The sequence below is a fragment of the Lontra canadensis genome, unplaced genomic scaffold, assembly GCF_010015895.1.
Source record: "Lontra canadensis isolate GAN:19392208 unplaced genomic scaffold, GSC_riverotter_1.0 scaffold3, whole genome shotgun sequence".
Lineage (NCBI taxonomy): Eukaryota > Metazoa > Chordata > Mammalia > Carnivora > Mustelidae > Lontra > Lontra canadensis.
In genome coordinates, this window is record NW_022630997.1 from 33,687,240 (window position 1) to 33,714,801 (window position 27,562).

The following is a 27,562-nucleotide window of genomic DNA, read 5'->3' on the forward strand; positions in this document are numbered from 1 at the left end:
AAGAAACTCTTCTTTTTATGGGACCAGGAGGGTGGAAAGTACTAAATTTTCATGCTGAAGACATGAAAGGACAATGTGGGCTGCCAGGGTGGCTCAGTGGGTTAAGCCTCTGCCTTCAGCTCAGGTCATGATCTCAGGGTCCTGGGATCGAGTCCCGAATCGGGCTCTCTGCGAGGCAGGGAGCCTGCTTCCTCCTCTCTCTCTCTCTCTCTCTCTCTGCTTGCCTCTCTGCCTACTTGTGATCTCTCTCTGTCAAATAAATAAAATCTTTAAGAGAAAAAAAAAAGGACAATGTGATAGTGAGGGGCCTTAATGATAACAACAACAATTTTTATCAAGAATGGTATATGCAAAAAAAAAAAAATGGTATTTGCATCAGCAAAGGTAACAGTCAACAAAACAATGAGCCAACCCATGGAATGGGAGAAGATACTCGCAAACAACACTACAGAAAAATGGCTGATATCCAAGATCTATAAAGAACTCCTCAGGGCATCTGGGTGGCTCAGTGGGTTAAAGCCTCTGCTTTCAGCTCAGGTCACGGTCTCAGGGTCCTGGGATAGAGCTCTGCATCCCGCTCTCTGCTCAGCAGGGAGCCTGCTTCCCCCTCTCTCTCTGCCTGCCTCTCTGCCTACTTGTGATCTCTCTCTGTCAAATAAATAAATAAAATCCTTAAAAAAAAAAAAAAAAAGAACTCCTCAAACTCAACACCCAAAAAGCAGATAATCATGTCAAAAAATGGGCAGAAGACATGAACAGACACTTCTCCAAAGACATACAAATGCCTAACAGACATAAGAAAAAATGTTCACCACCATTAGCCATCAGGGAGATTCAAACCAAAACCATATTGAGATACCACCTCACACCAGTTAGAATGGCCAAAATTAACAAGACAGGAAACAAGTGTTGGAGAGGATGTGGAGAAAGGGGAACCCTCTTACACTGTTGGTGGGAATGCAAGTTGGTGCAGCCACTTTGGAAAACAGTGTGGAGACTCCTTAAGAAATTAAAAATAGAGCTCCCCTATGACCCTGCAATTGCACTACTGGGTATTTACCCCAAAGATACAGATGTAGTGAAAAGAAGGGCCATCTATACCTCAATGTTCATAGCAGCAATAGCTACAATTGTCAAACTGTGGAAAGAGCTAAAATGCCCTTCAACAGATGAATGGATAAAGAAGATATGGTCCATATATACAATGGAATATTACATCAGAATTATTACATCAGCCTCCATCAGAAAGGATGAATACCCAACTTTTGTATCAACATAGATGGGACTGGAGGAGATTATGCTGAGTGAAATAAGTCAAGCAGAGAAAGTAAATTATCATATGGTTTCACTTACTTGTGGAGCATATGGAATAACATGGAGGACATTAGAAGAAGGAAAGGAAAAGTGAGTTGGGGGAAATTGGAGGGGGAGATGAAGCATGAGAGACTGTGGACTCTGAGAAACAAACTGAGGATTTGGAAGGGAGGGGGTGGGGGAGAATGGGTGAGCCTAGTGGTGCGTATTAAGGAGGGTGCACGTATTGCATGGAGCACTGGGTGTGGTGCATAAACAATGAATCTTGGAACACTGAAAAAATAAAATTTAAAAAAAAGAATGGTATGTGCATGGTACTGTGTTAAACAGTTTATAAGAACTATCATATCTTAACCTCATAACAACATATTAGAAGTATATTTATTCTCTTTTCAAAGATGAAGAAACTGAGGTTTGCAGATATCACATAATTTGTCCAATTTCATATGAATATTATAGGACCAAGACCACTAAACTCAGGTCAGAGCCACTCAGTATGGAATATAGTGGTAGTAGTAGTGGTAGGAGCAGGAGGAACAGCAGTAGCAAAGTGAGGCAATGTTCTAAGGATTTGACATATATTAACCTATTTAATCTCTACAACTACTTTAAGAAGTAAGTATGATCTCTATTTCACAAACAAGGAAACTAAACTAAACAGAGAAGGGTTAAGGAAACTAAACTAAACAGAGAAGGGTTAAGTAGCTTTCCCAAGGTAAAACAGCTAGTAGTAATGGGGCTAGGATTCAAATTTAACCATTTTATTATACAGCGCCCCCCATTCTTTTCTTAACCTAACACTCAATATACCTGTGTTTTCCAAACTGCTGATCATGACATACATTTATTAGTTTATGACAAGAAAGTTTTGTTGTAAATGAAAAGACTAAAATAAGATGGACCCCCTCCCCATTTCTTTCCCAGTACCTTCACTAGTGCTGGATGAGGTGGCTGAGATCCTGGAGTTGGCAAACTGCAGGAAAAGCATTAAGTAATGGATGTGTTTAGTAATGGGTGGGGAAGGAAATAAATTTAACAGTAGAGAAGTATTCAAGAACTTACTCATGGAGTACAAATCAGAAAATTTCTCTCTTCTTTTTAAGTTTCATAGGATAGATAAATGTTTAAGGGTTATTCAAAGTAACTGTAAAGAAACAAAAAATAACTTTTTTTTAAAGAAATCAACACTTCAGGGAAACTTCTAGAAGAATATGAGGAAAAGGTTGGGGAGTTGAGAACAGAAAGCTGAAGATGCTCACTTTAATAAGAAGAGAAAAAAACAGCCACTGAACACAAGTATGCAAAATTAAAAGAAAGGAAAAAAAAAGAACCAGTTATCAGGGCCTTTAAATAACTGAAAACAAACAAACAATATACAAATTGCCATTTTTTCAAGAATAACATAGTAGGAAAGGAATTCATTTTTTTTAAAGATTTTATTTATTTATTTGACAGAGAGAAAGAGATCACAAGTAGGCAGAGAGGCAGACAGAGAGAGAGGGGGAAGCAGGCTCCCTGCCGAGCAGGGAGCCCGACGTGGACCTCGATCCCAGGACACTGAGATCATGACCCGAGCTGAAGGCAGAGGCTTAACCCACTGAGCCACCCAGGCGCCCCAAGAAATTCATTTTTTAACAGTGAATTGTAACATGGGTAGGACCGGTATCTTAAAACAATACTTTGGGGTGCCTCAGTGCTGCATCAGTTAGAAAAATAGTAAGTTTTTTTTAAGGGTTGTTTTGTTTTTTTTTTAAAGATTTTATTTATTTATTTATTTGTCAGAGACAGAGGGAGAGAGAGTGAGCGAGCACAGGCAGACAGAGGCAGAGGGAGAAGCAGGCTCCCTGCCGAGCAAGGAGCCCGATGTGGGACTCAATCCCAGGACGCTGGGATCATGACCTGAGCCAAAGGCAGCCGCTTAACCAACTGAGCCACCCAGGCGTCCCTGTTTTTTTTTTTTTTAAATAATCTCTACACCCAACATGGGGCCTGAACTCACGGCTCTGAGATCAAGAGTCATATGCTCTTCCAAATGAACCAGCCAGGCACCCCATGTATCTTAAAATAACTCTTTATGCGAACATAACTAAAGCTAAGAAAATGAAATATGAAATATAAATCAGAAGAATACTGCAAACAAAAAAGGAATTAAAGTCTCTAAAGTATCTTCTAAAGAAGATACTTCTCACCATAAAGAAATTAGAGATGGCTAAGAAATCATCAGAGGAAAATGCAAAGCAATGCTCTAAATAGGAAGATGATCCCAAAGAATGCAAAAACACTAAATCAAAAGGATATATGCACCCCTATATTTATTGCAGCAATATTTACAATAGCCTAATTATGGAAGCAACCCAAGTGTCAACAATAGATGAAAGGATGACGAAGATATGGTGTGTGTACACAACATACCGCACATGCGCGCATACAAGAATATTATTCAACCATAAAAAAGAATAAAATCTTGCCATTTGCCACAACTTGGAAGGAGTTAGAGAGTACAGTGCTAAGCAAAAGAAGCCAGTCAGAGAAAGACAAATACCATATGACTTCACTCATATGTGGAATTTAAGAAAATAAATGAAAAAAGGAAAAAAAGAGAGAGACAAACGAAAAACAGATTTTTAATTATAGAGAACAAACTGATGGTTACTAGAAGGGAGATGGGAGGAGGAGGAATGGGTGAAATAGGTGATTAAAAGCACACTCATCTTGATGAGCGCTGAGTAATACAAAGAATTGTTGAATCATTATATCATACACCTGAAACAAATCTAACACTATATGTTAACTATACTGCTATTAAAAATAATTAAAAATAATAATAAATAGGGCACCTGGGTGTTTCAGTGGGTTAAAGCCCCTGCCTTCGGCTCAGGTCATGATCCCAGGGACCTGGGATCGAACCCCACGTCGGGCTCTCTGCTCAGCAGGGAGCCTGCTTTCCCCCCTCTCTCTCTCTCTCTGCCTGCTTCTCTGCCTACTTGTGATCTCTGTCAAATAAATAAAATCTTTAAAAAATAATAATAATAAATAAACAGGAAGATGACAAAAGAGCACTAGAAGCAGAGGTGGCTAATCCAGATGATGCAAAGAGAAGTTTTGAAAAGTAATTTGAGGAGTGCCTGGGTGGCTCAGTGGGTTAAACCTCTGCCTTCAGCTCAGGTCATGATCTCAGGGTCTTGGGATCAAACCCAGCACTGGGTTCTCTGCTCAGCAGGGGGCCTGCTTCTCCCTCTCTCTCTCTGCCTGCTGCTCTGCCTACTTGTGATCTCTCTCTCCCTGTCAAATAAATAAAATCTTAAAAAAAAAGAAAAGCAGTTTGAGAAAAATCTTATGCAAAAGGAAAGATACTGAACTGGAAACTAGTCAGCTCCATTATTTTCAAAGAAGGAAATAAGGAAAATAGAAGCTATAAAATAACAACTGCAAAATTTTCAATGAGACAGGACAGATGAAGAAGACTTGATATTTTTGTAAAGAGGAAACAGGTGAAGTTCAGAGAACTCTAAAACTTCTCATTAAAGAAGAAACAGATGGCAAAAAGATGCTAAGAGTATACACATACATGTAAGTATTCATTGTATGAAAGAGAAAAACATCAAAGAGAAACTCCAATTGATGTAAATGAGAAATCAAAATCAAAACTGTCTGAAGGTGAAAAAGAATTATCTTATTTGGGGTGAATTACAAAATAATACCGGAATGAGCCACCGTGAGGAAAAACACCAGCAAAGGAAAACAGAAGTTCTGGATTGCCTCAAAATTTTTTTATCTGAATTTCATAATCAGGCTGTAAATAAAAGATTAAAGTAGATTAAGGATTGTAAAATGGTGACAGTTTCATGTGGAGTGATTCCATTTGTGTGTGGTACTGGTCTCTGAAAAAAACAGATTCTCAGCACACAAGCTGGGCTCAATCCCAGGACCTGGAGATCATGACCTAAACTGAAGGTACACACACTTAACCAAGTGAGCCACCTAGGTGCCCCTAGTACTAGTCTTATTGTCAGATCAAAAAACCAAGGCATATCACATTCAGTGGATTCTGAGTAAGAAACTTGCCTGCAATGTTTCTTAAAACCTGAAACAGTACAATAAATTATTTTATGTAAAAATTTTTGCTTTTCTAAGTGTCTCATATAAGGAAAACCAATACAGAACCTAAGATGTTTATAGCTTCAGCAGTTCCTATAATATTCAGATGGATTTCCAAAATTAATCTTGCCGCATTTCACAGTCATTTTATGTTTTGGAAATTAGATTTATTGTAGTAGTAACCTAAAGTAGACTTTTCCTATTTAGTAATAAATCAGTATCCTTGCTACACATACAACAAGAGTAGAACAGAATAAAAAATATCAGAAGGCATCATGGATACATACCATTTTATTACACGTGCAGCATGTAATATGTTCTGAACATTGTAGAATTAAAATACACAAGGATAAAACATTTTTATATAATGTCTTAAGAAATTTTTTTCTGCATAGGTATTCCTTAAAATGTAAAGACCTTATCAACAAATTTCTGCATATACAGAAATCTTCATTGGCTACCACTCATCCAGAGGACTGCTCCCTTCCTTCTTCCTCTTTCCACAGTGACTGTCCAATAACCAGCTGATCTAAAAGGACACTGCCACCTTATGGCCAGTGCAAAGAAATGTCTGTCTTTACACCTCTTCCTCATTCTACTTTCAAGATTGAATCTCTTTTGCCTTAAAAGGATTATGAAGACAAGTCACCATTTTGTCTGTCTCCACTCTCATGAGTAATCCTACCCCATACAATTTCCTATTTTAGCACTATCTACAGAACTTCCTGTGATAATGGAAATGTTCTATATCTGCCTTATCCAATACTGTAGACACCAGCCATATGAGGCTATCAAGCACTTAAGAATGTGCCTTAGGTAACTAAGGAACTGAATTTTTACTTTTATTTAATTTTAACTCATTTAAATTTAAATAGCACTATGTACACAGCTAGTGGCTACTATAATGGAAAGCAAAATCTTATACACAAACATAAAAACAAAGTATTTTTCCTTCTCTCCTTCTGTCTTTTCAAATTCTTGCCTAGTTATTATTTCAGAGGATAAAAACATTTTATTTATTTTAATTCCAGTTATGAACCACAAAATGTGCCTGTGGGAGATAAAGCTTAAAAGTAGATAAACCACACCTGTCAGAATGGCTAAAATCAACAACACAAGTAACAGGTGTTGATGAGGATGTGGAGAAAAAGGAATACCCATGTACTGTAGGTAGGAATGCAAACTGGGGCAGTCACTGTGGAAAACAGTATGGAAGTTTCTCAAAAAGTTTAAAATAGAACTACCTTATAATCCAACAATCACACTACAGGGTATTTACCCTAAGAATATAAGAACACTAATTCAAAGGGATACATGCACCTCTATGTTTATAGCAGCATTATTTATTATAGCCAAGATATGAAAGCAGCCCAAGTGTCCATCAACAGATGAATGGATAAAGATGTAGCATATACGGGAGTCTGTGTGGCTAGGTAGGTTGAATGTCCAACTCTTGGTTTCAGTTCAGGTCATGGTCTCAGGGTCCTGGAATCGAGCCCCATGTCAGGCTCTATGCTAAGCAGGGAGTCTGCTTGTCCCTCTCCCTCCCCCCACTTGCACTCACTCTCTCTAAAATAAATTAATAAAAATCTTAAAAAATAAAAAAAAGAAGATGTAACAATATGTACAATGGAGTATTATTCAGCCTTAAAAAATGAAATCTTGTCATTTGCACTGACATGGATGGAGCCAGAGTATAATGCTAAGTGAAATAACTCAATCGGAGAAAGACAAATACCATATTATTTCCAGTCATATACAGAATTTAAGAAACAATACAAATAAGCAAAGGGGAAAAAAACAAGACAGAGAGACAAGAGAGAGAAATCAAGAAACAGACTCTAAATTACAGAAAACAAACTGAGTGGGGGGATGGGTTAAATCGGTGATGGGGATTAAGGAGGGCACTAGCCCTGATGAGCAATGAATGATGTATGGCATTGCTGAAGCATACATTGTACACCTGAAACTAATATCACACTGTATGTTAACTAACTGGAATTAAAACAAAAACTTAAAATAATGAATAAATAAATAAATCTGTTTTGTCCAGCATACTTATTTATTATTAAAAGGAAGGTTGGCTGTAATGTCCTAGCTCATCAGAACCAGAAATGGAGTCTCCTCTAACACCTTTTAGGAAACTGAAAACCTTCCACACACAAACTTATTACTCTCTCCATACGAAAAATATAAAATGGACACACAAAAAATAGATAAAGCAGATAAAAACAACTTCTTAACAAGAAAAATATTTTGAAGTGGAATTAGATATAATAAATAAAAGTGATATTAACCTCTATACCTTTGAAAATGCAACTCTACAGTGTACTTTAATATCAGAATTTTAGAACTAGGAAATTACAGCTCATACAGGAAACTGAGTCCAGAAAAGTTAAGAGAATTGACATTCAGAGTTGTGGCTCTGTGACTACAGACCCCGCCTTTCTGACACAGGATGGGCCCAGCAATTCTTTCAGAATTCACTCAACGACCACTTAACAACAAATTACTAGATACAAAGAACAATAAGAAACCCTGCTCCCATTCTTTCCAAGTGTCCACCTATCTCCTTAATGCTCCTCTAATAAAACTTGATTTCCTTCACATATCAATTAAAAGAATAATTTCAATTTTATTTTCTACATTTAATTACTAATAACCAATGGTATCATTTTCTATTATTTTTGGTTGACAAATATAAAATAATGCCTTTATGAGAAAAAAGCTTTCCAAGTTTGGACATTATTAAATAATTCAATTCTAAAGATATTTTTCTGCAAAAACAAAGTATGGGTTTATTTTTAAGTTTGCTCTTAAATATGCTAGTTTTAGCATATTAAGTAAGTGTTTTCTCAGAAATAACTCTCTAAACTCTAGTTATAATTACTACCTAATTATTAGCTTTGATTAAAAATAATATTAAAATATTAACCTATTTCAGGACAATAGGAATTACAGTATTGGTACAGAATACTCAAATAATATACTAACAGCACCTTCAACAAATAATTCAGACAGCAAAAAAAATGCCACAAACAATTCCTTGGTCATTCATGAATCTCAGGTCTCTAACACAATTTGATATATCACCATGAAAAATTCAAATGTTTTTTAATCTGAAGGAAACAAATTTTGCTCCTCAGTTTAGCAATTTTAGCTGATGAGTTCAAAGGGGTTAAGTGTGATAAAGGCACAAAACAAGCAATCTTAGACTACACTAAAAGAAACACAATATCTAAATCAGAAGAGTTAATGCAGACTATTGAAGGCTCACTTTACCTCTACCTGGAATGGAAGGACAGTAATAGTTCTTAGCATCACATTTTCCCCTTATTAAACGAACTATAAACTAGTCAGTTGGCTACAATAGGTAGATACAACTTAACATTTTACTTTTTAAATTACTTTAAAGTATTTCCCACATTACATAGTTACATTTATTATTTCAATAGCTATAATATGTTACATTGAGATAATATGCTTAAATCTTTTAACCACAAATTACTAGACCAAAGATTAAGAACATCTTTATTCTTTAATATACCACTTTTGGAGTCACCCTGACAAAATGGATATATACAGAAGAGGTAAGGGTAAAGAACCATGTTACATAATGTAAAGCATTTACAAATGTTTTTGCCTAACCAACAGAATATATGATTGTTACTATCAAATAGTTTAACATATCAGAGAGGGACAGAACTAGATGGATAAAAATAACAGAAAGGCAGTTTTCAGCTCAAAGTAAAGAAAACCTTTTAAACTATCAGAATTACTCAACAAGGTAAAACACTACCACATAAAACACTAAGCTGTGGGTTGCCTGGGTGGCTCAGTTGGTTAAGTAACTGCCTTCAGCTCAGGTCATGATCTTGGAGTCCCTGGATTGAGTCCCGCAACGGGCTCCCTAATCAGCAGGGAGTCTGCTTATTCCTCTGACCCCCCCCCCTTCTCATGCTCTCTCTCTTTCTCTCTCTCAAATAATAAATAAAATCTTTTTAAAAACAACAACAACACTAAGTTGTACATCTGAAAACATTCGAAAACAAGCTGAATAATCACTTGCCAGAGAAAGTGCAGACTCTTACACTGGATGGGCAGTAGGACCAGATAACTTCTCATGTTTCCTTTCACTAAGCATATTCAAATATTTAATCTCCTGCCATGATTCCAGCAATGTGCTAGATGCTAAGGTATATGAAAGTTGACAAAAGAGACATGGTTTCTATGGTTTTTGCAGTTACAGTCTAGTGTAGGAGACAGAGAAAAAGAGAAAGAAAAAAAAAAAACAATGGGCAAAAGAGTAGGTACAAATCATAAGTCCTGTTGAAGGAAAACAACAAAATGCTATAGGAGAAAAACAGAAGAATGGACATCAAGGAAGGCATCTCAGTGGAAAAAGACTGAAGTTACAACCTAAAGAAAGATGAGCTAGCTAGACTTTAGTGCTCTGGCCCAATGGAAAGCCATTGAAGATTATGAGGAGAGTGACATGATCTGATTTTCATTTCTAAAAAATCATTCTGGTTACTTTGTGACAAGTGAATTGGAAGGGAGAAAACACAGAAGCAGGGAAATTAGTGAAGAAGCTTGGTAGGAAGGAGCCCAGATGAGAAATGATGATGGACTGGGCACGCGGAAGTTGGAGGGAGAAGAGTAGAAGAGTTGAAGATGCAGGCAGGGGTAAACAGGAGCTATAGCACTTGGTGATAGGTTAAATGCAAGGGATGAGGAAAAAAGGAAAGAGAGATCAAGGATGACTCTCAGATTTCTGGCCTGAACAACTAATCAAATAGTGCTGCCATTTTCTGAAATGGAAAGAATGGGAGAGAGACAGATTTGGATTAAAAGGTGAAGCCAACTTAAAGTTTCTATGATTTTCTTTGGACTTTCTATCAAAAAAATCTCATTCTTCATTTTCTGCTCTTTAAAAGCCAGTCTGTGTAAGGGGAGAAATGCTATAAAGGAGACCCCATCAGTGAAAATTTAAAAAAAAAAAAAATTGGAATACAAATGGTAGATTATTGTTTCAGTGTTAAATTAATAAGTCTATAACTGCATGGTAGTTAATTTTTTAATCCCTATTCTTAGGAAATACATGTAGATGTATTTAGGGGTAAACTGTCATAATATACGCAACTTACTCTCAAATGCTTGGGGGGGTATGCATGCATTTATGTACAAAAGAACATATATATGTATATAGACATATATGCACATCCATATGTACATATATGTATATGGAAGAGAGGAAATGATAAACAGCATAACATTTTGACAATCAATGAATTTGTATTAAGACTATTAGAGGGGCGCCTGGGTGGCTCAGTGGGTTAAGCCTCTGCCTTTGGCTCAGGTCGTGGTCTCAGGGTCCTGGGATTGAGGGGCACATCAGGCTCTCTGCTCAGCAGGAAGCCTGCTTCCTCCTCTCTCTCTGCCTGCCTCTCTGCCTACTTGTGATCTCTCTCTCTGTCAAATAAATAAATAAAATCTTTAAAAAAAAAAAAAGACTATTTGAATATTCTTTCTACTATTTTCATTCTTGCAATTTTCCTCTCAGTATGAAATATTTCCAAATTTAAAAAAATATTAAGCAGTTGGTACTACACTTACCTTATTCATGATAACTAATTCTAACTCTTTTCAATCTATCTCATATGTATTTCCCCTCAACCAACCATCCTGTCCTTTCCATTATCAAGAGTAGTGTCTCCATCAGGGAGACAAAAAGCATACATAATAGCCCCACAAAGAGAGCATAACACAAAGTGAGAGCTATAATAGGCTTCTTGCAATTTACAATTTCCCATGACATACAATATCTATACCTCTGCTCTCTGGAATGTACTAAGTCCTATGGCCTGATCTTTACCAGGCTGCTAGATGACAGTTCTTAGGTTTTATATTTTTGCTTCTCATGTAATAGATAGCAATAAAGCTCACTAAAGAATCAGCATGTTCATATGACACCTGCCTGGATTAAGTGCTTCTCCTGTATGCTCCCATATATCTCTGGGTATAGCAATTGTCACCTTATTTTATTTTTAAAATCATTATCTACATGTGTTCTACTTTCTCTACCAGACAGGGAGCTCCTTGAGAACAAGGACCATAATATATTTGGGTTTTTTCAATTCCTAAATACTATCATAATATGTAGAAAAAACATTCAATGAAAACTAAGGAGGGGTGCCTGGGTGGCTCAGTGGGTTAAGCCTCTGCCTTCATCGCAGGTTCCTGGGATCAAGCCCAGCATCGGGCTCTCTGCTCAGCAGAGAGCCTGCTTCCCCTCTCTGCCTGCCTCTCTGCCTACTTGTGATCTCTCTCTCTCTCTCTGCCAAATAAATAAATAAAATCTTTAAAAAAAAAAAAAAAAAAAAGGAGTGAAGAAATGAAAGTTACTGAAAAATCTAAATTTGGTCAGTCAATGCAAGGAACACTTCAATGACAAGAAAACATATGTCATAATATTCTAGGCAGAACTCTGTTGTTTATTATCAAAGAGTCTTTAAGTAAAATTATGTAAGGTAAGAATATTCAACTTAAACATATTAAAAACTAATCATTTTACAGTAAAAGGCAGCATTTTTTACATGCTACAATTAATCTTGCCAAAGAATACATGATTAAATGAAAATATGCAGAATACCAAATGCTTAAAATAGACTTCTGAACTTGTAAAATTAACAAAACTTAGTTAAGTCCTTAGTAGGGCCTGACCTTCTTTTAAAATCTTTTTTTTTTAAAATATTTTATTTATTTATTTGACAGAGAGAGATCACAAGTAGACGGAGAGGCAGACAGAGAGAGAGAGAGAGAGAGAGAGGGAAGCAGGCTCCCCGCTGAGCAGAGAGCCTGATGCGGGACTCGATCCCAGGACCCTGAGATCATGACCCGAGCTGAAGGCAGCGGCTTAACCCACTGAGCCACCCAGGCGCCCCCCTGACCTTCTTTTAACACTTAGAAAGGGCAGAACCCAGAGATTCAAATCCAAACATAATTCAAATCTCCTTCCAGTCCCTTAGACATTAGCTCTTCCTCTGTTTCAAGCCTAGTACTGTTTTTAGATCTATATGTGGCTTGCATTATGTCTCTCCTGCACTCATGAGCGCTTCCTGATACTTGGCACATTATCCTTGTGTGCTGCCCAATGTTACTGTTCTGGACTCATCTTGAGTTGCCCAAATCCTCCAGCCCCAACTAGAGAATAGGAGGCAGCGGAGCTCAGCCATTAGATCCCTGGCAATGGTGAGTGAGTGCCTCTAACCATCCTCTTCTGCCTTTTCCTATTAATGAAAGAAAGAATACAGTGTCTCCTACCCAGCTGGGTACTCTGTCTACATCCTCGCTACTTTTCTAGTTCCCTTTAGATTTTCCCAACTCATAGAATATAATGCACATGTCAGTTTTCTTTTTGGGCAGGGGGTGGACAGAAGGAGAGGGAGAGAGAGAATCCTAAGCAAGATCCACACCCAGCCCAGAGCCCAAAGCAGGGCTCGACCTCACAACCCTGAGACCCTGGCTGAAATCAAGAGTTACATATTTAACTAAGTGAACCACCCAGGTGTCCCATACATGTCAATTTTTAATAATTCTCAAATTCATCCTGTCTCCTCCAACACCACTTAATCTAGACTCTTACCATTTCTAGCCAGCTTCCCAGCATGGTTCCTTAATTCCCTACCTTCAGCTTCTTCCCCTTAATCCACCCTTTATGCTTTTCCCAGACTTAACATTTAAAATTATAAACCTGATCATGTCACTCTTCAACTTAAAATCCTTCAATGGCTCTCAAAAGAAAAAAAAAAAAATGCCTTTAAATGATACTAACAACAGCAGCTGGTACCTACTGAGCATTTGTGTACCAGGTACCTACATTACCTCATATAAATCTCACAACAATCCTACAACACAGGTATCTTTATTATTCTGATTTTGCAGATTTAAGGAAATTGAAACATGGAGAAATCACATAATCTGTCCACAGATACACAGATAATAAGCAAGTACAGCTAAGATTACAAAGGCCTTCCAAATATGGCTATGGTATTCTTTTGCAGCTGTTCTCTCCTACCACTACCCAACAAACCCTGCCTTCCATTCATGCCAAACTACCCAAGGATGCATTCCCATACCATGATCTTTCAGGACTCCTTACCGGAGTACACACTACTCCCCCGGCTCAAAATGCCACTCTGATCTACCTTGAGAACTCTCTCTGAAGGCTTTATCCTTCCTTTCCTCTATAGAGGAACTCCTAGGCAGAACAGGATAAGCCAAAATGATACACACACCCCAACTTCAAAAATGCTACAATACAGAATGCTCGAATAGATTTTCCAAGGTAACTTCCAAGTGAGAAGCTAGTGCCAGCCTCATAAACCTGAAATCCACTGGAAAATTAACAGAGATCAACAAACAGTAACAACAAAAGCTGATAAAAATACACTTAATAACTTGACAAAATATCTGCAATATATAAAATTCCATTTTTTGAAGTTTATGCTAACTCATTCAGAATATAAGGGACTCAAGCACATTATCTAAAATTTATATTAAAAAAAGGAAAAAAGAATATAAAGGACTCAAGTTTTAAAGTACCTTCTTTTGCAAATGTGACTTTTTAAAATGTTACAAGCAAGACAAATTCTATCTAAAATCTATTAGCAAAGCAAGAAAAAATTCAAAAAAAAACCTAAAGAGCTCTTTTTTGACTATATCTGAATTCAGAAAATAATGATTGAATACTAATGGACTTGTGCTTATGAAATATATTAGATGACAAAGAGGTAGTGAGTATGGTACCACATCTGTAGCATCAGCACATTAGCCCAGTATCTTCCAGGAACATGCAAGAATGATATCAGGAGTCCCTCCTGGGTATTAACTGATGGTTAAACAATATCTCTTCAAGGTACTACTCAAATATATTAGCTTATAATTCCCCACACTAAAGCTCTCAGTTTTGTCTTTTCGTAGTCTCAAGATCCTTCTGTAATTAACTGCTCTTTAACTGGCATTTGGATACAAAGCACCAAGTGTTACTTTCAAACTTAAAAATCTCTTTTCTTAAGAAAAGGTCCTATAAGATCATTTCTGGCACTTGTCCCAGCCAGGCTTCTGTCTCCCTATATCTTTCATTGCCTTTTCCGCTTAACCCTTAGAAAAAATATTTTTAATCCTTACATAAATTTCTTGTACAAAGCATAAATAATTTCTTAACAATACCATTTTATAGAGCTATTAGGAAATTGACCTTTAATGAATACACAAAGATTAATCCATGGTGAGGTGCTACTCTAAGGTAGCAGGCTCAAAATTATTTTGCTTCTGGCATTCCTCCAGAATATAATCAACATGAACTTCTTATACAATATCTAGAATCAGGCAGAAGACTTACTTTAAAGAGACTTTTTTACAGTGGTCTGCTCAGGTTAATAGAGCCTGGCCCAGAGTAACAGTAAAGGGAATAGAGAGGGAACAACTCCAACAGCAGGACTTCCCAGCTAATGGAAAATGAAGGATAGGAGATTAGAAGTCAGGATGATTCCCAGGTTTATAATTTGACTAACTGAGAAACTGGAAGCATCATTAACCAAGACAGGAAAATGAGATGAATACATGAATCTGGAGAAAAATACATGGTTAATTTTTGATGTTTTTAAGTTTCAGGTTTTCTGCTAGACAATCAGGTGGGCATTCTAAGTAGCTCACCTAAGGACTAGAGTGCTCAAGATGAAAACAGGGCTGAAGAAATAAATTCAAAGGAGATAATGAAAAACAGCATGTGTTCCAAGAAAGCATGACAGAATGAAGATAAAGAGGTCAGACTGAAAACATGGGAAACCTGAGCCATTTAGGAATGGGGTCAGTAAAGACAGCTGAGAAAAGAAGAATAGGCAAGAAGGAGAAACAGGAGTAATGTCATGAAGACAGAGAGGGTGTTACAAACATGGGCATGATCATCTAAAAGGTTCACACTACATTTAACAACTAGGAACTACACCCAAGTACAGATACAATTTCAGTAAGTAGAAGAACCAAGAGTAACAACACTGTTGGGATGGCAGAATGGCTCAAACAAGGCAAAAAAGGAAAAGTATGAAGCATGTTTGGAATAGAATGTAAAAGAGTTTTGCTGGAATGGAGAGTTCATGTTGCAGAAGAGAAGAAAGGAAGTCTGAGCCAAGGCCTTTGCATTCCAGATTGTATTCTATTTTGGATTTTATTCCACAAGCAGGAAAAAGAAAGACTGGTAGCTTTTTTTTTTTCTTTTAAAGACAATGAATCAATCTGATGACAGCATTCATGACGAACGGGAATGACAAGAGAGTTAAGGTAAGATAAACTATTAAGCAGTCTTAAAATTATCTAGGGCCTGAAAGAGGTTGGTAGCAGCCAAAGTAAGAATGAAAGAGTACATAAAAAAGAGAAATTATCTACTCCCAAGGTGCCCTAGATATTTCACTATTACTATACCGATCACGTACAACAATAACCTGTGGACTGAGACCCTCTCTTATTCAGCCTCTCATCACGAGTACTAACAAATCAGAACAAGGGAAGTGGCCAATAAATGTTTGTTGATTTAGAATTGAACTCAGTAATGAAAAGATACAGAAGTGAGACTTAAAAATACTACACAGAAACTTAAGTAACTTACAAGATGATACTACAGAAAATACTAATCAAAGTCAAGATCAAGTTCAGACAATGAGCTTAAAATATGTTTCCGGTAGAGAGGGTGAGTAAGGATAACCAAATATAAATATCAAAGAGAAAAAATCAAAACCAGAGGGAAAATATTCAGATATTCAGACAAAAAAAAAAAAAAAAAGATTGAGATATATAATGAAATAAACAAATCTCATTAATTGCCCAGAAGAATAAATATTTAATAAAATTTAACTTCCTAATACATTTTGTATGTGACTCTCTTTAAGAATGCTATGGGGGAGGGGGGGCCTGGGTGGCTCAGTGGGTTAAAGCCTCTGCCTTCTGCTCAGGTCAGGATCCCAGGGTCCTGGGATTGAGCCCCACATCAGGCTCTCTGCTCAGCGGGGAGCCTGCTTCCTCCTCTCTGTGTCTCTGCCTGCCTCTCTGCCTACTTGTGATCTCTGTCAAATAAATAAATAAAATCTTTAAAAAAAAAAAAAAGAATGCTATCTGGGGGCACCTGGGTGGCTCAGTTAGTTAAGTAACATTACCATTACCTTCATCATTACCAAGACCATTACCCTTCAGCTCAGGTCATGATCCCAGGGTCCTGGGATCAAGCCCCGCATTGGGCTCCCTGCTCAGCGGAGAGCCTGCTTCTCTCTCTCCCTCTGCCTCTCCCCAGATTGTGCTTGCTCTCTCGCTCTCTCTCTCTCTCTTGCTCACTCTCTTTCTCAGTAAATAAATCTTTAAAAAAAAAAAAAAGAATTGCTCATTTGTATAATCTTTATAAATTAAACTGATGTAAAAAGTCCAACCAAATGGGTCAATCAAAACTGGGTCAGTGTTGAATAATCATCTGCCTTACTCAATCATTCATTCAACAAAAATGTATTGAGCGACTTTAAGTTTGGTGTTGAGGCAAGGGAGACCAGCCATGACAGCAAACAGAGTAAAGTACAGCAAATATTACAACAAAATACCTGCAAATGTTACGGGAATACAGGTAACAAAAAATACAATGGAGGAAGGGTAAAGGAGACATGGTAAAAATATGCCTAGAAGCTTTTCTAGAAGAGGAGACTTATTTGGATTTGTATTTTATTTTTATTTTTAAGATTTTATTTATTTGACAGAGAGAGAGATCACAGGCAGGCAGAGAGGCAGGCGGGGCATGGGGGGGGCAGGTTCCCCACTGAGCAGAGAGCCCGATGTGGGGCTCCATCCCAGGACCCTGAGACCATGACCTGAACCAAAGGCAGAGGCTTAACTCACCGAGCCACTCAGGCGTCCCCTTATTTGGACTTTTAAAAAGATGAACTGATTTAGCAAAGTAGTTAAGGAGTTGGATGGTATTCTGGAAAAAAGGGATATTATGTGCAAAAGCATAGAAATGTCAAAGAACATTGGAACATGGAACCATGACAGAAGATAAGGGGCACATCAAGGGAAGGACTTTCTGTACACAGACAGCAAATCAACCATTACCCTGTGATAAGAAACATCAAATATGCATTAGAACCCATAAGGAGCATTCTAAATCCCCTGAAGCAGAGTGCAGGTGTAGGCAGGAGGTGGACAAGAAGCAAAAAAAAAAAAAAGGTGTCTGACTTCCACAGACAACAGAAAGCCACAAAAGATTTTTAAGCAACAATAAGACTTATCAGATCTGTGTTTCAGAAATTCAAAAGTCAGTAGTATGGATAAGTGGCTAAGGAAAGAAAATCTGGAGGGAGACCAATAAAGATTAAAAAGCAATTTCAGTTAATGCTTCAGCACTAAATATTGACAACTACTTACTCAAACATAAATGAACCACAGGAGGAGGCATATAAAGTAATGTAACTGTAATATGGGCTTTCAACATAAGTTTCTGAACTCATCTCAAAAATCAACTCAATATCAGAAGCAATTACAGAAAAAGCATGGTCAGGTACATTAGAAAAAAAGGAAAAAGGATGGCCATCAAATCTTTCTCTTAAAAATACTTCACTTACGTTTTTAAAAGTTTTTTTTTATTAAATTTTTTTTTCCTTTTTTAAAAAGTACTTAACAGTATAACTACCATATTGGACAAAGATTACCAAAACCAAATTTAGAACCACAGGGAAAACACTGTGCAAAACTGCTGAGAACGAGGGGCGCCTGGGCGGCTCAGTGGGTTAAGCCTCGGCCTTTGGCTCAGGTCATGATCCCAGAGTGCTGGGACCAAGCCCCGCATCAGGCTCTCTGCTCAGTGGGGAGCCTGCTTCCTCCTCTCTCTCTGCCTGCCTCTCTGTCTACTTGTGATCTCTTTCTCTGTCCAATAAATAAATAAATAAACTACTTTATTTTAAAAAAATTTAAAAAAAAAGAAAAAAAAAACTGCTGAGAACGATAAACAGGGAGAAGTTACCAGACAAAAATAGGTTAGCAAAAAAACAAAAACGAAAAGCCCAAAAAACAAAAAACAAAAAACCAAAACACAATCTTTGTTACTCACATATAAAACTATTTTTGAACTGATAAAAATTTGCCAAATTGGAGGTAGGAGGTGTTCTTTAACACCTCTCCCTTAACCGCTGTCTTAATTTGAAAGAAATAGGTCAATACATAAGGACGTATATATATGATAATAGGCCCTGGGTTCGCAGATTAGGATTAAATTAATTTCATTTATTATTTTCAAAGAAATAGCTCCTTAATTTTTTTCTCTCTACTGGATCATTACATCAGCTAAAAATATTTTTGTTTTTATTCAAATATACTAGAAAAGCACCCATCTTTAAAAAAAAATAATAATAACAATTCCTTGACTCCACATCCCCTCTAGCTATCGCCCTCTTTCTCTTATCTTCAATTTATAGCAAACTCCTTGAAAGAATGAGTTTTCTCCAGTTCTTCTCCTACAGTTCTCTCTTAAACCCCCTCCAATAAAGTTTTCATCACCACTAATCCACCAGGAACTTGTTACAGTCACCAATGATTTTCGTATGGCTAAATCTAACCGTCATATCCTAGTCCTGGATCTAATAACATCTGACACAGCTATTCATTCACTCCCTCCTTCTTAAAACATTTACTTGGCTTCAGGGATACCATTCACTCTTAATTCTCCTCCTCCTTCATGGAGTGCTTCTTACTCTTATTCTCTTAGCTCTAGCTCATTACAGAAACCTAAGGCAAAATCTTTGGGCTTCTTCTCCAGCCACAATTCCTTCCTAGATTATCCTAATCAGTTCCTAGGATATTAAACACTATGGCTATGTCAGTGACTGGAAATATGTTATCTTCAGCCCAGACCTCTGGACTGAATCGCAGACTCATGTATACCTCGTTGTCTGGACAATTATCTCCACTTGAATTGCTAACTTAACACATCCAAATTAAGCACATTATTTCCCACCTGCTTTTCCTGAAGTCTTCCCCAGCTTGGTAAATGGCCACTCCATTCTTCTACCTGTTCAGGACAAAACCAACAAATGGCCACATCCAATCCACCATCAAATGCTGTTGGCTTTGCTTTCCAAATGTATACAAATTGTAAGTGCTTCTCCCAAACCCTGCCAAAAAATCACTATGATCTCCCACCTTGAATTGCTGCTGGAGCCTCCTGAGCAATCTCATTATACCTAGTCTTGGATATTCTCTACATAACTGTTGAGAGGTCTATTTAAATTTTTTTTAAAGATTTTATTTATTTATTTGATAGAGATCACAAGTAGGCAGAGAGGCAGGCAGAGAGCGGGGGGAGGCAGGCTTCCCACTGAGCAGAGAGCCCGATGCGATCCCAGGACCCTGGGATCATGACCTGAGCTGAAGGCAGAGGCTTTAACCCACTGAGCCACCCAGGCGCCCCGAGAGGCCTATTTAAAACAAGTCAAAAAGCTTTCAGTGCTTCCCTCTTTCACAGTGAAAGCCAAAGTCCTACTGGCCTATGAGGCCATATATGATCAATCATGTACCCCTCCCCCAGCACCACCTGTGGCCCCCCCACACCTCATCTTCCACTAATTACTCCCCTCAGTGTGCATTTCTACTTGCCACTTCTCAAACTATACAAGCATGCTTCAGCTATAAGATATTCGCACTCACTTCATCTTCCTCATTCTCTCCCCTAATACCTGCACAAATTAGATCACTATCTCACTTCTTCCTTAGAACTGCTCAAATACCATTCTTCACTGCAGCCTTCTCTAACCATCTTATGTAACACAGCAGTATCCCCCTTGCATGCTCCCTTATTCTGCTTTTCCCCCAAGCACTATAATAACCCACATATTATATATACACTTATTTATTTTCTGTATCTTGTCATTAGAATGAAAGTTCCACAGGGGTAAAAAATGTGTTCTCTTCACTGCACTATTACTAGCAAAGGCTCAGTGGGTATTTCTTGAATGGATGGATAGCATGAATCAGGAAAATCTAGACTCAGTATTTTGTCTGAAAGCCTGGGTTGAGGGTTTTATACAGCAGAACTTCTCAGGGCCTGGGAAAATGCTGACAGCCAAAAGCAATCATGAAATGAAGAAAATAAATCTGAGGAATTTTTTTAAAATAAAAATAAAAGGAAAAACAAGGGGAAAAAAAAAAGAAGGCACCTCTGCTCCCCCACTCCCTGGAGATATCTCCTATAACCTGGCCTAAGAACTGAGACCAAAACATCACCAGACCCATTCTATACTTAAATAGCTGTTACAAATAGTTCCTGCTTTTCTAAACCATGATTGTCAGAGAAAACTGTAACTGCCAACCCAACACTGGCTGCCAAGACATAATGGTCAGAGAAAGCTCTCAAATTTCCCCAAAGCACTCAGGCTGCAACCAAATATCATTAATATGATGACAACAAAACTCAAAGTACCTCCTGGTGTCTGCCTGAGTTAGCTGTCCCTAGTGTATTCTCTAGGGGCTCTGTCATCAAGATTATGGTCTTGGTATGGGGGCAGGGGTATATTTGAGGAAGCTGAGGGGAGGACAGAGAGAAAGGAAGAAGAGAGGGAGGGGGAGAGAAGGAAGAAGAGAGGAAAAGGGAGAGAGAGGGAGGAAAGAAGGTAGAGAGAGAATGAATGGGAATTAATTCAAAGAAACAGGGCCTAAATTTATTTTTTGTATTTTAAAGAGAGGTAGGCCTACTTGTGATCTCTGTCTGTCAAGCAAATAAAAAATTTTTTCAAATAAATAAATAAAATAAACATTTAAAGAGAGGTAGGGAATGGAAAGCATCTACTAAGATATATCACATTACAAAAGGACCAAAACCCTGAGACATCCAGCATTCCTCAGCTAAAAAGCGGTCTTGCATCTCCCATTCCCACACACAAAATTGAAGATATGGGGTAGGGGGCCATGATAAATTGGACAGTTAGGAGCAGTGACTGTGGTGAAGAGTGTGGTAACAATTACAGAAAAGAAGGGAAGAGAAAAGTAATCATCCATTTTTTTTTCTCTTTTTCCCTTACTGTACTTACCAAGTACAGAAACCAGCCAGATGAAAACTGGGAAGAAGGCAGAGAGTGAAGAGTAAGGATGCTCTGAAGCAAATAAAAGCAGAAGAAATCAAACACAAATTCCTTTTCTAAATGGCTCTTTGCAAACCAGTCATATGGGGCACCTGGGTGGCACCTGCCTTCAGCTCAGGTCTTGTTCCCAGGATCCTGGGATTGATCCCTGCCTAGGGCTCCCTGCTCAGCAGCGGGCCTGCTTCTCCCTCTCCCCCTGCTTGTGTTCCCTCTCTCGCTGTCTCTCTCTCTGTCAAACAAATTAACTAAATATTTTAAAAAGAAAGAAAGAAAACCAGTCATACGAAGTAAGTTACTTGGAACTGACCAAGGAAATTTAAAACAAGCTCCCACAACTTCGATAACTAAGAGCTGTACAAAGAGAACTGTACAAAGAGAACAGAGATGCTTAATTATTTGGAATGATGGTCCTGGGGCATTTTTAAGATCAACAATCCTCCAACATGACCCAACTATATTCAAACTGATCAAGATGGAAAAGTAAACAGGTGAAAAACTTCAGCTTTCATGCATCCAGTCTTTAAGAATCCTCTGTCTTCTCAAGGGTTCTAAATCTCAAAAGAATCAGAAGTCTTAAAAGCCAGAGAAGTAACTGGGGGAACATTGAAAAGCAATCAGCTCCGCAGAGAAGAGCTGAAAACTCACAGATTACACCTAACATACTCTGATTTGTCAACTCACTTAAAAAGGAAGGAGACTTCTGACTGGTTGCTCTCCAGAGGGTATGTCACATCCCAGCATCAGCACCAGTAGCAAATGTTAGAAGCTTAAAGAAGCAAGAAACCACAGGATACTCTGAGAAAGGTATGGGAGGGAAAAGTAACAAAGACAACTGAGCTATATATAACTGCAGGTCATCAGCATATCACACTAGACACAACAACTAGAATTGTTTGTAGCCTGAAGTAGCATTCTGTATTTACTTTTGTAAGTACTTCCCTCTCCTTAAAACTTCTCCCCAGTCTGGCACTGATTGCTCTCCCTGCTCCTCCCTGACAGCTGCCACTTTCTAGAGCTCCTCTTCCTACAGGCACTATTTGATTTAGGTGATTTGGTATTTCCCACCCCCAATTCAGTCTTCTACCATTTTCCTGAATTAGCTCATTCTGTATTAGATCATGCTTCCTACTCTGTCCCTATCCTTGAGAAGCACATAATCCAGTGGGGTAGGTAGATGTGTCACTAGATTAGGTGCAATACATCATAGTCAATGCCACGAAAGAAACATAATGACGTGCTGGAAGTACATATTCATCTGTCATTACCCTATTTCATATTTTCCAAATCAACACTCCAGCTTCCCACACTCTTGTAAATCAGTGACTTACTAAGTCCTGTAACTTTCCATAGTATCCCCTGATCTCCAAACCCACTTTGCATTTCAGGCTTCCTTTCTCATATGACCTATTCAACCACTTCCTATCAGAAAACAGTTCAATATATTTCCACATCACTACATCAGCCGACTCCCTGAAAGACATATCCTATTATCCCCTTGCTTTGAAACATCTACTATCTTTCCAATGCCTACAAGATAAAGTTCAAATCCTTAGTACAGAAATTAAGATAATACAGTTCTCAAACAAAGCCTTACTAGCTTACTAGCTGTGTTACCTTTGGCAGGTCACTTTACCTCTCTAAGTCTCCTCATTTGCAAAGTGAGGATATGAAAACAACCTACTCATGGTTGTTCTGGGAATTAAGTATGCAACTCAATGACAAGTACCAGCACAGTATCCAGAATTCACTCGATGTTAACTAGTACCCTGGGATATCTCATCTATCTAGAATGTCTCACTCCTCAAAGGAAGCAGATTACCAAAGTCTGACTCTCATATATTTTAGAATGATTAACAATAAGAGTTAAATCAGAAATGACCTTCTGGTTAACCAGGAACCAACAAAAACTTCAATTAACCAAAGTATGCTTTCCTAAAATTTTCGTTTGTTGAAACTTACTATAATTTATTTAAAAACAAGTACCTATTTATTTAAAAAAACAACAACTAGATTAGTTTTGTTTTGTTTCCTATCCAAGTTCAGGAAGGAAAAAAGTAGCTGCTTACCAACAGAAACTCAGATATTTTTAAGAATGTGATTCTCTAGCATATAAAATTCACATAAATTAAATTCAAACTCAATTGCATATATAATTTTCTAAAGATATATACATGTAAGAAAACAAACTCTAGAAGCTTAAGAAAATAAAAGTGTATATCAGATTGATGGTGGACTGACATTTATTCTTAGACCTCACAATCAAAAGATGAAATCACAAAAATTTTTGTAAGTCAGTGATCTTAATAATTTAGAAAACTGCCAAACCCACAATAATAACAACAAAACAGATCAGATACATATTTTAAGAGATTCATATATTCATGATGTTAAGCGCTAATGAAAATTGGTAAAAAGTTTCCAATAAATTCAGGTGCAAGAGACAATTCATACAAAGGAGAAGGTAAAACTAGAAAAATACTGCATTTGCTTTTCTATTGTGGTTAGTGATGTTAGACAGTAGATGCCCTTATACCTATTTTTAAAAAACAAACCTTTTTTTTTTTTTTAAAGATTTAGATTTTATTTATATTTGAAAGAGAGAGACAGTGAGAGAGAACATGGGGAGGAGGTGAAGCATGCTCACCACTGAGCAAGGAGCCCAGCATGGGGCTGGATCACAAAACCCGGCATCATGACCTCAGCCAAAGGCAAACACTTAACTGAGACTCCCAGACACCCCTAAAAACCAAACTTTTTAAAAAACAAAAAGCTGTAAAAGTCTGATGAAACTGGTCAACCAACTGCCAGAGGCTGTGTAAATTAAAAAAAAAAACTTTTAGAAATAAATTCAGCAATATTTTTCAAAAATTACAAAACCCTTCATACACTTTGACCTTGTAATTCCCCCTCCTGGGTCGTTAGCCTAAAGTAAAGAAGCAAAACAGCACAGCTATATGATGACTGTATTACTCTCAAAACAAGAAACAACTTGAATGTCCAATTATTAAAAATAAATAACTCAATTCACTGCAACATTGTATAACTTAAATGTATGAAAATTATAACAAAAAGAAAACATTAAATATGAAAACAAATATTAAACATTTTATTTATGCTTTGCCTATAGTATAAAATCACATATACATGGTAAGAATTAAATGAGAAGAAAAATTAAACATTTTTTTTTATTTCTTTCATCATGAAGTTGTTTGTAAAATAAAAAGCCTGTTGGGAGTTCATCAGGCCCACTACAATAAATACACATTTCAAAACTGGCTTTTCAGAGGCAAAAACCACAACTGTCCTTTTTCTCCCCAAAAAAACCTATCCCAGAGGAGTAATCAGATAGGTTCCTCTCACATACAGACTAGCCATACACGTAATTTTAGCCATGTTACTAACCATCTGTAACCTTATGTTAAAATCTCATTTTACCATCAAAACGTAACTGTATGTGGGATCTCCATATGGTGAGCAGAAGCCACTTGTTATGTGGCATCTGGAGAGAGGGCCCCAAGCACTGAGGTTAAAAACTATCTGGCCAATGGAATAATGACGGTCAGGTTTCTCCTCTATCCCCAAATGAATAATCATGTTTCTCACCACTCAAGGGCTCTAAGCTCATAAGAGTGGCAGCTAAGCATTCATGGAGGGAGAAAATACAAGCTGATTTGTTCTCCCTCTTCCTCTTTTCCCAAAAAGCACCATGAAGTAATGAAAAATACACAACCATGAGGTCAGGAGATGTGGGGTACAAGTGACCCTAAGAAACCTCAAACAAGGCAATTATCTTTCGAGCTTTGGTTGTTTAATAGGTAAAATTTTACATCTGAACCAAATAATTTATTAATTCCTTCAAATTCAACATTCTATTTATTGACCCCCTTTACTAATACATGTCTATGTCTCTCAAAACCTTCCACTCAGATTGTAGAACAATTACTAAAACTTAGAATTAGGAAACTAGGGGCAAAGGAAATACAGATAGTCAAAATTGTATCCAAGGTCTGTCCCTTTCTACCTGCATGACCTCAGGCAAATAACTTTGCCTCAAAATAAAGTCCTAAAATCAATGAAGCAGCAATCCTTACTGGCCCTGCTGTTTTTGCTGTCATAACTGAGGTTTCATTCCCAACCAGGAACAATTTTGATTGTGTTCTTAGAAATTTAAAAATACCTTGCACATCCATCTTTTTCATGTTTTCTGATTTGAAAGAGATAGTTAACAAAGTTTGCCTATCTTAAATCTATATTCAGGATTAAGAGCATTCCTCAAAAATGTATTCAATAAATAGTTGAGTACCTGTACCACATAACAGTACATGCTAGAGTTGCAAAGGTCCTTCCCTGAAGAAACCTAAAGTCTTATGGAGAGAGACATATAACCAAATCATTACTAACTGGCAAATGCTAAATGCAGAATATATGATGTGCTACTGGATCAGTCAAGACAAGAGAGGGGGATAAGATGTCTGGACCATTTTCAGATGTGACATTTTCAGTAGGTCTTGAAAAGCAAATTGTTTACTAGGGAGAGAAGAGTTCTCAACACAAGGAACAGTATAAAACCACAAAGGAAGAGTCATCTTCAGAGAACTCTTAAGTAGTCTTTGTATGGAATGGCAGGCAAGATGGTGGAAATGAAATCAGAAACACAAATTATCAGAAATTGTGAAGGACTTTGACTTTTATCAAACACAGATAATGTAGAGTCATTGATGGACTCAATTACCTATACTGAGTCATTGATGGAAGCAAAGTCCCCTGTCCAGTACACAAATGAGCTGAGTCAAAGCAACAAACAAAAAAATGCAGGTCTCAATATGGAAATACAGAATAAGTGGTTGGTTGCTGCTGTTGTTTTAAATGAAAAGTTCCTGCCCTCAGGATGGCTTCTAGCAGTTTCTCACTACGGCATATTAATACCACACTGAAGTAAAAGAGTATGAATTATGGCTAAAGGAGTCAAGAAAGTGTGTGTTTTTTTACCTAAAGATTCTCTGAAGTCAATGTTGAGAACACTAAAGAAAATAATGAAATAATACTAAAGAGCTATAATAATCACAAGAGGTAAACAGTAATAATGTCTGAGAAGACTGACCTCAGGCAAACCATTCAGGAATGTTTAAATACTTATCATATATTGACTGCAGATAAGACATGTTTTGTGCAGAAGGGTATCTTAAATTCCTTTTGGTTAAAGAAGAGCTGCCACCACTAAAATCTTTAAACTAGTCTAAAAGATTTTTTTTTAAACTGGCATAATTAATACGTTCCATTACATTTTAATGCTCAGAAAAAAAGGGAGAAAAGGAATGTCTTCTCAAATGGCGACTCCGAAAAGGCTAAAGCTCAATTTTTATCTCACCAGTGGGAGCAAAACATTCACATTACAATTTGGGACCACGAAGAGTCCCTGCATCAGTAATTTCCACACTGTTAAGGCCTAGTCTTGGACCTGAAAGCCTAACTGGCTGGGTAGCCTACAAAGATGAATTTGCAATTATTGAAATTCAAACTTAAGCTTAGCCACCGACGACGACTACCTCAAAGGAATCATTCTTCCTTTTACTTTGATTAAAAAAAAAAAAAGTAGGAGCATAAAAACCAAATATACGTATAAAAACAGGAGATGTCAAAGGAGAGAGAAGCAGCATCTGAATCTATATGGCAACAGTGTGGTCCGCCAAAGTTTGATCTCGGGATATGTTTCAGGGTGTGTCTTTGTTTTGGCCCAATAATTAAAAAAAAAAAAAAAACCGTCATTCAGGGGAACCCGGTACTTTCCCCTGTCAAACCTCACAAGCATCCTGGCTCTGAAATCACAGGGTAACTTGGCCTCGCCCTGATTCCTCCTTTGAGAAAGGCACAGCCCCGCGCCCGAGGCCCCCCGGCGCGCCTGTCACAGCCGGGGAGCGGGGGGCGTCCGGCCTCCAGGCTCCACGCTCGCCCCTCCTCAGGCGGCTCGTGGGGAGCTCGAGATGGTG

General features: G+C 37.7%; 1 protein-coding gene across 5 annotated transcripts in view; it reads right to left on the minus strand.

The window, feature by feature from the left end:
• CCSER2 (coiled-coil serine rich protein 2) overlaps window positions 1-27,562 on the minus strand; it is a 183,470-nt gene that overhangs the window by 155,530 nt on the left and 378 nt on the right. Inside the window, exon 2 of one of the 5 annotated variants that reach the window (XM_032838469.1) lies at window positions 22,257-22,370. The exons of the other annotated variants lie outside the window; for them this stretch is intronic. The gene's annotated coding sequence lies outside the window, so the exon portion shown is untranslated. The remainder of the gene's footprint in view (window positions 1-22,256; window positions 22,371-27,562) is intronic. 5 annotated transcript variants of the gene reach the window in all.